Raw genomic sequence first — 12,393 nt, forward strand, 5'->3', positions numbered from 1 at the left:
GTGGCTTCTCTTGTTGTGGAGCACGGGCTCTTGTTGCGAAGCACAGGCTCTTGTTGCAGAGCATGGGCTCTAGGTGCGCAGGCTTCAGTAGTTGTGGCACGCGGGCTGTAGAGTGCAGGCTCAGTAGTTGTGACGCATGGGCTTAGTTGCTCTGCAGCAAGTGGGATCTTCCCGGACCAGGGCTCGAACCCGTGTCCCCTGCATCGGCAGGCGGATTCTTAACCACTGCGCCACCAGGGAAGTCCCATCCATCATCTCTTATAGAGATAAAATTAAATAAATAGAAAAATGTTTTTCCTTGTGATGAGAGCTCCTAGGATTTGCTCTCTGGACAACCTTCATTTATAACGTACGGAAGTGTTAATTATATTTATTGTGTTGTACGTCACATCCCTAGTACTTACGTATCTTACAGCTGGGAGTTTGTACCTTTTTACCACTTTTATCCTATTCCCCTCCCCCCTCCTCTGCCTCTGGTAACCACAAATCTGATGGTGGCCACTCTTTTAATGAAAAGATGTATCATCTTCCACTTTTTTGTGCATAAATATAAGTGAAGTAATGAGTGAAAGCACTTCTGGCTGTAAGCGGACGTAGGTGTCATTCCCAACTGTGTGGCTCTGTGACCGTGCGTAAGTTACTCTCTCTGTTTGCAAACCAAAACCATCAGGCTGGAAGAGGACCAAGGGCCCTCCACTTCCATTGGCCATAGTTTCATAATTGCATAATGAATGGAATTCACCTATGACCCTAAATCCCTTATAATTTTTAACAAGATTGTAACACAGGGTTTGTTGTTTTTATACCATTTTGTTACTGTTTTAATAACTTGGGAAAGCCTGGTGTTGGTATGTAATGTGTTACACTGTGTGTTGGTTCCCACAAAACGTCTAGGTAAATTAGTCTTCTGTAAAAAATTACCTTTAAATTCCTTAGGGGAGTCTAGTGTGACTTACAGTGTGACTAAGGAGGATGCAGTTGTCACTCCCGCTCAGTGGAACCTCTGTTTTCCTCCTAAGAACTGCAGCGGTAACCTCGACCCTGGTGTTTCTGCTGACACTCTGCTGTCCCCTATAGCCTGCTCTTTGTGCAGCACCCAGTGTGATCCTTAAAAGTCACCTTGTTCATCACACTCACGGGTCTTCCTTTAAGTCTCTTTTTGGTATTTCTCCTAAAAGGCCTTCCACATTACTTGATCTGAAATACCTTTCATCATCCTCTTCCACTTAGCGCTAACTCATGACTACCTGTGTCTCTCCATGTCTGTGTCCGTGCCTGTGTGTTTGTCTACAACTATCACATTTATATCCATACCCATAACTATATATCTGTACTCATAACCATATCTCTATGTCCACACCCATACTTATAGCTATATCTCTGTGTATAGTATGTGCGTGTTTACCTGTACTTTTGCACTAGAATGTGCCCTCTATGAAGGCAGAGGCTTTCTTTTTCTCATTGCTTTAATCCCAGTGCCTAGGACAGTGCCTGGCATATAATAGATGCAAAATAAGTATTTGTCAAACCGAGGAACAAATATCCCGCTTGTCAGGATTTGGGTTTTGGCTTTTATTAGCTCTGTGGACAAGTTACTTAACTTCAGTGTGACTTTATTTTCTCATTTCTCCATCAAGGACGTCATCATTTCCCTCAGAGATCTGATGTGAGAATGAAATGAGATGATACAAGGAAGAGGAGCTGCTGGTCCTGGCCCAGAAAAGGCACCAAGTTAAGGTTAATTCCCTACTTCCTTCTTCTGTCTTGCTGAGCACATTCTGACTTTCACAAATCTGTGGGCTCAAAGGGAAGCACACCTATTAGTATTCACTGCTGAGTCATTTCCAGAGCTGGCAAACTGAGCCTTTCCAGCTCTGGAAGATTATAAACATAAACACTCTTTTCCACAGGAGAGACTGCCAAAACACAGAGCTGATTTGCCCACGAATTTAAGCATGGCAGTGGTAAATATATATATGTATATAAAGTCAATAACAATGGCAGCTTATTATTTAATTTTATTAATAGACAAAAATTGAGAGTTAAGAGCTATACTTTTGCTATCTAGGTGACATGAGCTTAAGCATTTACCCCATCACCCAGCACAAGAGATCATGTTTCAAAAATGAAAAACTTTCAGGAAGGCCTCTTTCCATTTGTATTTAAAAACCAAATGTTTCCAACAGAGAATTATCTCCCTTAGAAAGAGAAACCACTTTAGTCAATAAAAATATTAACCCTAAACATCTGCTAAGAGTCTCACATGCATTATTGCACATATTGTTCACATTAAATCTATGAATCATAATACTGTTATAAACTTATATCTATTTTGAAGTGATTTAACCAGCCCGAGGTCACAGGGCTAGTTAATGGTGGAGCCAGGAATCATGCTATGTTTGCCTGATCCTGGAACCAGCGAGGGCCCCTAAGCACTGTACTTGAAGGCCTCAGGTGGCAGCAAAGCCAGTCCCAGTGACCGTTCAATCTAAATATATAATTAAATCAAAACCAAAGATGAAAACTGAAAAACAAATATACCCAGATTTGTACAGCTTTGATTTGTATAGCTCTTTGTTAGTTACAAATGGTCCCTTTATAAGTTGTCTCAGTCCATCCTATGTAGGATTGGGTGAGACTTTATATCACTTTATAGATGAAGGAGGAGAGGTTATACGACTTCACTGAATGCCCCCAGGTAATAACGAATAGAGCCTGGACTCCACCTTCTGACTGTAGATCCTTGTTCTGTCCCCTGCTCTCCTTGACTTTCTAGGAGAAAACCTCCTCTTCTATACTGAGAGACTTGTTACCCATTGACAGAGTATCTTCTAAGTGTCAGTTACTCTGGTAGCTGTTGTGAGCACACAGGTCTTAGATAAACACAGACACTATCCCTCCTCTCTGGAGGTCAGAAACACAGATAAAAAACAAATAAATACATACGACGTTAGTGCCCTGGTGGTGTTCGTGCCACAGACAAAATTAAAATATGTGCAGTAGATAGGGAGAGTCAGGCTGGGGAGAAGGTTGAGGTTTTAACTTGGGTGGTGTGAGGAGATTGCTCTGCTAAAGAGATACTTGAATGCCTGGAAGAAGTGAGACGTTCCAGCCGTGCGCTTATCAGGAGTGACTGCACGTGCCAAGGCCCTGAGGTGATAGGAGGATTCTTGACGTGTACGAGGAATAAGAAGGAGGCCATGGGAGCTGCATCAACCAGGCAGCGGATGAGTCTACAACTCCGAGGGTTGTGTCTTCCACCGTGGAGGGCAAGGACCGGCAAGTTCAGCAAATCCGAGGCCTTGGTGCTGACAGACAGGCACGTGGAGGGAGCCGCCCTCGGCAGGTAGAGAGGGCCCTGAAGTAGCGGGGACTCAAAAATGATTCAGGCACAGATTACGTTCAGCCTCTCCTTAAAGGAGTGAACTGTGTATCGTAAATGTGATGAGCGTTCCCTGAGGACGGTGAAGCCCGACTGGATGAGCACCAGTTACGAGCACTGGAGGAAAAGCCCTCAGCAGGAAATGGCCGTCTCTCTCCACAGACTGAAGCCTTCCTGGCAGAGACCACGGGTTTTTATCATATTTCCCAGAAGAGCTCGGCTGCTCTGGGTCCGCGTATATGAATTATCTAGAGTGAAGTCAGATGGGGCAAAGTCATGCGAGTCTTTTTAATTAATAGGATTCCTAAGTTCTCACTGGAAGGCAGCCCTATGCATCCCATTTTTTTCCCTATTTGACATTTATGTAGCCCTCTTTACCATGTAAAATATCTTATCCCTTTGTATTGTCACAGCAAAACTGTGAAGTAGGGGAGTACGAGCGATATCGTCTTTCTCTCTTTCCCTCCCTCCCTTGAGGAAATGGAAAGTGAAATGGTATTTGATATGATGGGAAGTGCTGGAACTCCAGAGACCTCAGTGGCTTCCTCTGTGTGGCCTGGTCAGACCCCGCCAGAAGGGGACACGGTGGCAGGTCAGGCTGTGACAGTGTGGGGCGGGACAACGGGGGCCCTTCCGGAATCTGCAGGCCCTCTGTGCGGCCCTGTTGGCTCCCAGGCCACGTGGGTGGTGGACGGAGCATCTGGAGACCAGGGTCCAGGACCCGAAGAACACAGAGCATCTGAACAAACTTGGGGAAATCACGCTCCCGCTTCAGCCTGCCCTTCTCTCATCGGTAAAGGGGGGAGTAATGTTACATTTATTTAAGTAACATTTCTATAGGTCTTATTTCCGGCCAGTTGTGGTTATAAGCACTCTACAGACATTAACTTGGTTAATTCTGCAGGCGGCCCCCTGAGGTAGGTCATACTATTATCGGCATTTTGCTGGTGGGGAAGGGAAGCCGCGGGAGGGTGAAGCAGCTTGCTCAGGGCCGCAAGCTAGTGCCTGGTAGGGCCGGAATTCAAATCCGAGCAGGCTGGCTCCATCTTCTGGCTTTAAGCTCTCGCTCTGCCGCCTTCAGTGCAAGATCTCTACGTTCCCTCTTAGCCCTCCCATCTGGCGAGGGTAATTTTATGAGCTGAGATTTCAGCCCATACGGGGAACTCTTGCTCTAATCCATTACACCAAACTGCACGCTCTGATCTGATCACCCGGCCTTCCCTTGAGGCAGTGTTGGCGTCGGAAACGTCCACTGTGTGAGTTGGCCGGGATGCTGACTTACACAGAAGTGAGAACTCAGGGCCTCTGTGTACACTGATATCACCAGTGATTTCTACTTTTAAGCTAGGAGACTGTAGGTGCTGATGTAGGTGAGGTGCCTGGCCCTGGGACCCCCTCTCCTTTCTCATGAGCTCCCCTGCTCCCCTGTTGGTTCCACTCACCTCTGCTGGGATGACCCCAAACTGTGTCGTTAGCGCTCACTCCCCACAAGGTTAAGTTAGGTTAAGGAGGAACCACAAGCACACCTCCTCTCCTGCTGCCCGCTGGCCCTCTCTCCTCCCCCGGAAGCTGGAACACGCTCACAGCGCCCCACAAAGAAGTAGAGCCCCCTGCACATAAGTCTGCAACCCACACTGAGGCCGGACCTGCCGGGGGTTCTTTTCCAGCCCCTACTTCAATTCACCTCTCGAGGGGCCCACGGGAAGCTCCACCCCTCCTCTGGGGACCTCTGAAGACAGTTCTTGGGGTTCTAAGGTTCCTTTTTCTCTTTTTGCAGACAAAAGTACATCTTATTCCTGAACCGTAGCTGCAGACTTGAATTTCCTTTGTACTGCCGGCCTCTTTCACCCGCAGCTCTGACACAGCTGAACCTCAGCCTCACCTCCCGTCAGGCCGACTCAGGTCCATGTGGTCAACGGCCCTTCCGTCCTTGGAGTCCGGGATGCTTTGCCCGTGCGGTCCTGGATGTCTGTGATCATGGTCCCTGATGTTCCTCCTCTGAAGTGACCCTGTGTTTCTCTCTCACTCTCTGTCCCCTTGTCCTCTTTCCCGTGTTTTCCATGGAAAAACGAAGCCACTGTAGCCTCTTCCCAGTTACAGGAATAATCTCTCTGAAAACAGCTTCACGAGTTAAGAGCTCTCATCAAAGCCCTTTTCTTTTCTTGTTCCTCAATAGCTTCTGTCTGTTTTTTTTTCTTAAACACATTATATTTTCAGAGAAGTTTTTGGTTCACAGCGATATTGAGAGGTGGGCACAGAGGCTGCTCACATAATCCTCCTGCCTCCACACAGGCACAGCCTCCACCATCATCAGCATCCCCCGCCAGAGTGGTCCATTTGTGACAACCAAGGGGCCTCTGTCGACCATCATGATCACATCAAGTCCACAGTTTACAACAGGCTCCGTTCTTGGAGTTATACATTCCATGGCTTTGGACAAATGTATGATGACACATATACACCGTCACGGTATTAATCGGAATAGTTTCGCTGCCATAAAAATCCTCTGTGTTCTACCTCTTCTTCTCCCCACCCGCCTTCTACCCCGACTTGTGACAATGCCTGATCTTTCTTTCTATCTCCACAGTTTTGCCTTTTCTAGAATGTCATATAGTTGGAATCATACAGTAGGTAGTCTTTTCATATTGGCTTCTTTCACTGGTAATATGCGTTTAAGTTTCCTTCATGTATTTTCATGGCTTGATAGATTATATCTCTTTAGTGTTGAAGAATATTTCATTGTGTGAATGCACCACAGTTTATTTCTCCACTCACTTACTGCAGGACATCTTGGTTGCTTCCAAGTTTTTGCAATTATGAGTAAAGCTGCTATAAACATCTGTGTGCTTCTGCCTTTCTTGTTTTGCTTTGAAAGTTTTTCTCATTTCCAAGATAAATTAAAAAAAATTTAATATCCTGATTTTCTTCTATTTGCTTCTATTTTATAATCCATTTGAAATTATTTTAGTGTTAGGATATATATTAATGTTTCTCTTCAGCTGTCTTTTGAGTTATTTTGACGGCAGGAGTTCTTCTTTGAAATTTACCTAAGATGTACCAAAATGCTTGGCATGTACATAGCACTAAATACTTATTAGCTGTAATGATACGTATTTGCTTTAATAAGTATTAAGCAGTACCACTAACATGTAAAGGCTGCTAATATAGTAGTAATAGCTACCATTTATCGAGCAGTTGTCATGTGCTAGGTAGATTCTATAAACTTTACCCATTTTAAATCCAACAACCTGGCAAGTATGTATTATTGTCTCTATTTTATACATAAGAGAACTGATGATCTTGAGATCACACATCTTAAAAGTAGCAAAGCTGGGGCTTGAACACAAGTTGATGTATCTTCAAAACACCAAGATTTTCCAACACCTATTGCTGTCAATAATAGTGGAGAGAGGAGGTGAGTGATGTATGGACATACAGAGTAACCTCTTTCTGGTCCACTAACTGGAATTTATAGTCCTAGGGATTCAGTCTTAACATCAAATATTTTATTGAATTGGATTTAAACCTCTTTACCATCTACTGAGCCCAATGAGGTAATACTTAGTAAATGCTACATGTTGGCCTTTGGCCCAGTGCAGGGGATGCGAGCACTTCGCAGTGATAATTTTCTCCTCATTGGTTGTGACTAATGCACTGCCATCCTGGAATTTGTCACTTACCTAAATGTACCTTCGCACATGGACCATGGTCTCCACATAAATGCACACTTACACACACTAGAAACAGCTTGGTGAGAGGCAGGTGGGATGAAGAAGGATGTGCCTGAGTGGGCAGTAGGTGACCTGGTGGACCGCCACCTTCTACGAAATCTCTTTTGGATGAGGGAGGATGGCTGGAAGAACAGGAATTGGGACTCGAGAGGCCAATGGAGAGGCAAGGCTGAGCCAACGTCACTGTGTCTCCTGGGCTGGTCTTCCTTCTTCAGAGGCTTATTTTCTCATAAGTAAAATGGAGAAGCTTGGTTAGATCTGCCACGTCAAGCTGTGCTCTGTGGAGGTTACTTGGGGTCATCGTAAGTAAGAAATGAGAGCCAGAGGGATCTGAGTGCTCTGCTCCCACTCAGGCCCATAGCTCTCTGCTTTGCCCATCTTACGGTTTCTGTGGCGAACAACATGCAAACCACTGAAAGTGAGCCTGCCCCAGAATGGCTCCAGGGAGGACATTCTGAGAGCTTACCGCTTCTCTCCCATCTCCAAGAGCCCCCAGTGCATGTGCTCTGATGAAGGTTGGCATGACGAGCACAGAGGACGCTGCCTGTGTGGCTTCCCAGGAACTCCCACTGGCCAGCGCACAACAGAAGGTAGGGAGGGTGGCAAAAAAGAGAAGCAGGTGGAAGTAACCTGGGTTAGTCTCGGCCCCCATGGGAGGAGGTAGACAAATGCTCACCAATAGCCATCCAGTCCCCTGTGAAAGGAGCTAATGTAGTAGAGGGTGGTCAGGGCATCTGTGTCCCCATGAGGAGCTCCCAGGGCTGGCAGGGGCTGAGGACATATGGAGTGCCCACCTACCTGCCCAGCTGACCCGCTTCAGGCAGTGCCAACTGCAGCCAGGGGCAGCTGTCCTGGGCCAGGGGGTCATCTGAGTCCTGGAAGGGCATACCAGGAGCCTCAAAGGGAAGGCATACGAGACAGATCCAGGAATTGAGGTGACATGAAACTTTCAGAGGGAGAGGCACCTTTAGCTTTCTTTTTGTTAAAATATCAATGAATTCATCTCTCTGCGTATCTAAGTCTCCCCCTTCTTTCTCTGTCTCTGTCTCGCTTTCTCTCTGTCTCTCATCTATATTCTGTTGAGCTGTGATTTTCAGTACTCCAGGGATCTTAAAGTTTCCACACCAGCTGTAGTAAAATTGCATAAGATGTCTTGATGGTAGTGTGAATTCTCAGTGCCTTGGGGCCAGGCTGAAACCCACAAGCTTGAAAGATCTGGACTTTGTAGGAGAAGCAGAATTGGAGAGAGAGAGAGAGAGAGAGAGAGAGAGAGAGAGGAAACAAATGAATTCAGGAAGATCCACAAGGAACCTCATTTCTGTCTTTCTCGAGCTGGTGGGAAATTAGCAAATGACTTAACCTGTCTGAGTGTCATGTTCCACATCTGTTAAAAGAGGATTTAGATTAACTTTAGATTGCTAAAGCTAATAGTAATATCTACCTTCCAAATTTATTTTGAGAATTATTAGGAAAGAGTTTGAGTAGTCTAATATTTCCAAAATGAGCTCCATAGATGGCAGCTGTAATTGTACACAGGTTAACACCAGCTCTGATGGCTGTCTTTGTCTGTGTGGCCCTGTGATCATGATCGTATTGTGTTCTATTCCTTCTAGGCAGACGGAACCCACCATGCACATGTGGTATTGTGTCAGCATGTCGCTTTCTTGGGCCTGTTGAAAAGGTCAAAGAATACAAATTTGGAGAAAAAGTTAAAAGATTTAGTTAAGTCTGAAAAAGCAGTTGTCTACTTTCCAATTCTTATCTTTCCTCATTGCCTTTTCCACCAAAATTCCAGCCTTTCCAGGAAACCTTTCCAAATCAATCAGAAGTCAGAAGTGTGCGCTGGCATCCCCAAAATGTGAGCTCCAGAACCATCATTCATTTCTTGCCTGGTTTGGGGCATCACTTCTGGTCTGGACCGGCCACTTTCCTGTTCTGGAAATCCAGCCTATTGGACTTCATGGTTCTGAAGTCCATTCAACCCGGGTAAGTTCTGCGATTCTCTCCCTCTTCATCCTGAGACCACGGTTTCTACACTCAAATTCAGAGACCTGGTCTGATAACTCCAAAACTTATGATGGAGAAATTAAAAGAATATTTTAATTTTAAAATATTGAATATTTTAATATTTGAAATTGAAATGGTTTGTGGTTGGCCCCTTCTCAGAATCTTTCTGATGAAATTTGATTATGTAGATCCAGCATTTTATCAAAATTGAGGAATATTTTCTATTTTATTTTTTTAGTTGGAAGCCCTTTGGCTCTAAGCATTGGAGGAAATGAAGAAGGGACATGAAGCTGTTACCAGGATGGACTGCATGAAATCTCATTAACTGAGAACACAAGGGACCAGACAAAACAGATTTTGAATTAATTAGTTTGCAGTATGTGAAAGCATTGCTGAGAAATATAGGACATTTTATTGGCTAAGAAATTCCCATTCATTATATTACTCGATGCAATGTTAAGTCAAATGATAAATGAGAATGATGTTTCTTTATTTTTGGGCAAATGATAGGTGGTTTGGGAAATACTGTATTCGGTTCTCAGCTATCTGGATGAAATTTATCAGATTCTTGCTTATTGTCATAATTTCAGGTTGTATCCTGTCAGCTCTCAAGTTCTGTTCTTTAATAAATTTTTTCCTTTCCATGTGAATCCCGAGTGATCTAATGGATAACCAGACATCCCATGTTTTGTTTTATTTATTTTTTAAAATATTTATTTATTTAGGCTGCGCCAGGTCTTAGTTGCGGCACGCGGGGTCTAGTTCCCTGACCAACGATCGAACCCGGACCCCCTGCGTTGGGGAGTGCAGAGTCTTACCCACTGGACCACGGGGGAAGTTCCCCCATGTTCTGTTTTAAATGTATTGATTCCTAAAGATTCAATACTAGTTTTTCACTTTAAGATCTTTCTTTTTTCTTCAAACGTGGCTCGTGGTCATCAGAGAGAAGCTTGGCTTCTTCACCTTGTGTTTGGAGGCACTTGAGCTTTTCCATTTCCAGCTCCGAGGTTCCCGGACACTGGGCTGCCTCTGGCTGTGCTCTGGCCGCCTCAGCAGCGCGACTCACAGTGCGTTTTGGTTGCTGTCTCCTGACTCACAGCGTGTGTGGTGAGGTCTATGAGGAATTTTCACGTCTGTGCTTATTAACCTTTCCTCCTTGTGTTAGAGTCGGCTTAACCCAGGGCCTTGAGAAGATTAGGCTGTCATGAAATACTCCACGTAACAGGGAGGAAAGAGTAGCCCAGCTGAGCATGGAGCAATGGGGCTGAGCGAACGGGAAGAGTGTGATGGGGATGCTTGGGGTGAGCTGATGCGTGTCCCCCGCAATTTCTGTAAAGTCCTCTCCCACCCTCTTGGTCGGAGCTTCCTCTCTTCCCTGCTCACCCTCCTTCTCCTGGCTAAGCCTCCACGTGGTCTGGGACTCAGCTGAGGCCTGGCTCAGGCTGCCCCCCTGCTCTGCCCAGCACGGGGCTTGGCTTGCCGGCCGGATGTTTGTCTGTCTCCCCACGTGAACCCCTGCTTCCCAGTTCCACAGCCCCTAGCCCCAGCTCCAGGCTTGGTAGAGCCGAGGCGCTTGAAAAGCACCTGCCAGGAGCTTCCCTGGTGGCGCAGTGGTTGAGAGTCCGCCTGCCGATGCAGGGGACATGGGTTCGTGCCCCGGTCTGGGAAGATCCCACATGCCGCGGAGCGGCTGGGCCCGTGAGCCATGGCCTCTGAGCCTGCGTATCTGGAGCCTGTGCTCCGCAACAGGAGAGGCCACAACAGCGAGAGGCCCGCGTACCGCAAAAAAAAAAAAAAAAAAGCACCTGCCGACTCTCACCTATGACCAGATGGGTAGAGAGGGACATGGTGCTATCTCAGCAAGGAGGTGTGTAGACACACACTCCCTTCTCTTCTTGACGGGGCCTGACTGCGTTCGCCCCTCTCTTCACATGTTTCTTCCGGTCACGTGCCCCACACCTGGCTGTCTCTCCAAATGTGGACGAAGCCCCGAGAGGAGAAGCTGGGCCTCAGTCACCAGGACAAGCTGTCTGCAGAGCACGTGAAGCTGGCTCTGGGGACCCGCCTGCCCCCGGGGCCTGGCCTCCGGGCCCGGCCGGCTCTCTGGGCTGCCCCTGATCTTCTCTCCTCTGCCCATCTTTCTAGAATGAGAAGGAAGGAGGGAGAATGGAAGGTGGTTGAACTCCTTTTTTTTTTTTTTTTTAGATGTTGGGGGTAGGAGTTTAGTAATTAATTTATTTATTTTTGCTGTGTTGGGTCTTCGTTTCTGCGTGAGGGCTTCCTCCAGTTGTGGCGAGCGGGCGCCACTCTTCATCGCGGTGCACGGGCCTCTCACTGTTGTGGCCTCTCCCGTTGCGGAGCACAGGCTCCGGACGCGGAGGCTCAGCGGCCATGGCTCACGGGCCCAGTTGCTCTGCGGCATGTGGGATCTTCCCGGACCGGCGCGCGAACCCGTGTCCCCTGCATCGGCAGGCGGATTCTCAACCACTGTGCCACCAGGGAAGCCCTGAGCTCCTTTCTTTAAAAAACAATAACCCATGGATTGGAGAAATCTGAATAAGTTAGTAGGGTCAGGGCAAAGGAACCAAGGGAAGGAACAAGATGGGAGATGTAGGGAAGAGCAGAGCTGAAGCAGAGTCCTGAAAGTGGTGGAGACATGGTGGGATTGTTATAATGAATGGGGGAGGGACTTGGCTGGACAAGGAAAACAGCTACTGTGTTCCGTTGTGTCAGGAGAGACGGGACAAAAAAAATCATTCAGAGAAAATTTGTGTCAGGGCTTATGTTTCTTTATCTTATTTTAAAATCCAGGCCAGTTTATCATTTTATCAATTTCTCACTCACTCTCTTTTGAACACTTAAAGTTATTTAAATTTTTGATTATTTCCTTGCTTTGGGTTAGTGGCTCTCAACAACAGGTCACATGACCTGCCCTAGGACACCCTCTCACTGCCTTACCCTGGGCTGGAGAGGGAGGGGTTTCTCCCTCTAAATCTTCAGTGGGTGCTGCGTGACCCAGTGGATTCAGAAATGGGAAAACTGATTGGCATCTTAGCCTGAATGAGCAGGATGTTTGATGTTGTTGCTAAAGAATACTGTACATTTAAATGCAAATTACCTATGATTTTTCACAGCCTAGAAATAATGTCTTCTGAAAGCAGAGAAAGAAAATCTATTAAGCTTTCTGAAAGGTATTGATTAGATGGGCACATGCTTCAGCCCTCCCAGGGGGCAGGGTCAGGGAGGGCACTGATACCTTCTGGAACCTGCAGA

General features: G+C 46.4%; 1 long non-coding RNA gene across 1 annotated transcript; it reads left to right on the forward strand.

Moving 5' to 3' along the window:
• The first annotated feature begins 1,634 nt into the window (after nt 1–1,634).
• Nucleotides 1,635–9,770, forward strand: LOC132531039 (uncharacterized). The gene is made up of 3 exons (XR_009543998.1): nt 1,635–1,737; nt 8,909–9,099; nt 9,359–9,770. It is a non-coding gene; the product is annotated as an uncharacterized LOC132531039 (long non-coding RNA).
• The last annotated feature ends 2,623 nt before the right edge of the window (nt 9,771–12,393 follow it).

Source organism: Lagenorhynchus albirostris, chromosome 13 (assembly GCF_949774975.1).
Source record: "Lagenorhynchus albirostris chromosome 13, mLagAlb1.1, whole genome shotgun sequence".
NCBI classification, from domain to species: Eukaryota; Metazoa; Chordata; class Mammalia; order Artiodactyla; family Delphinidae; genus Lagenorhynchus; species Lagenorhynchus albirostris.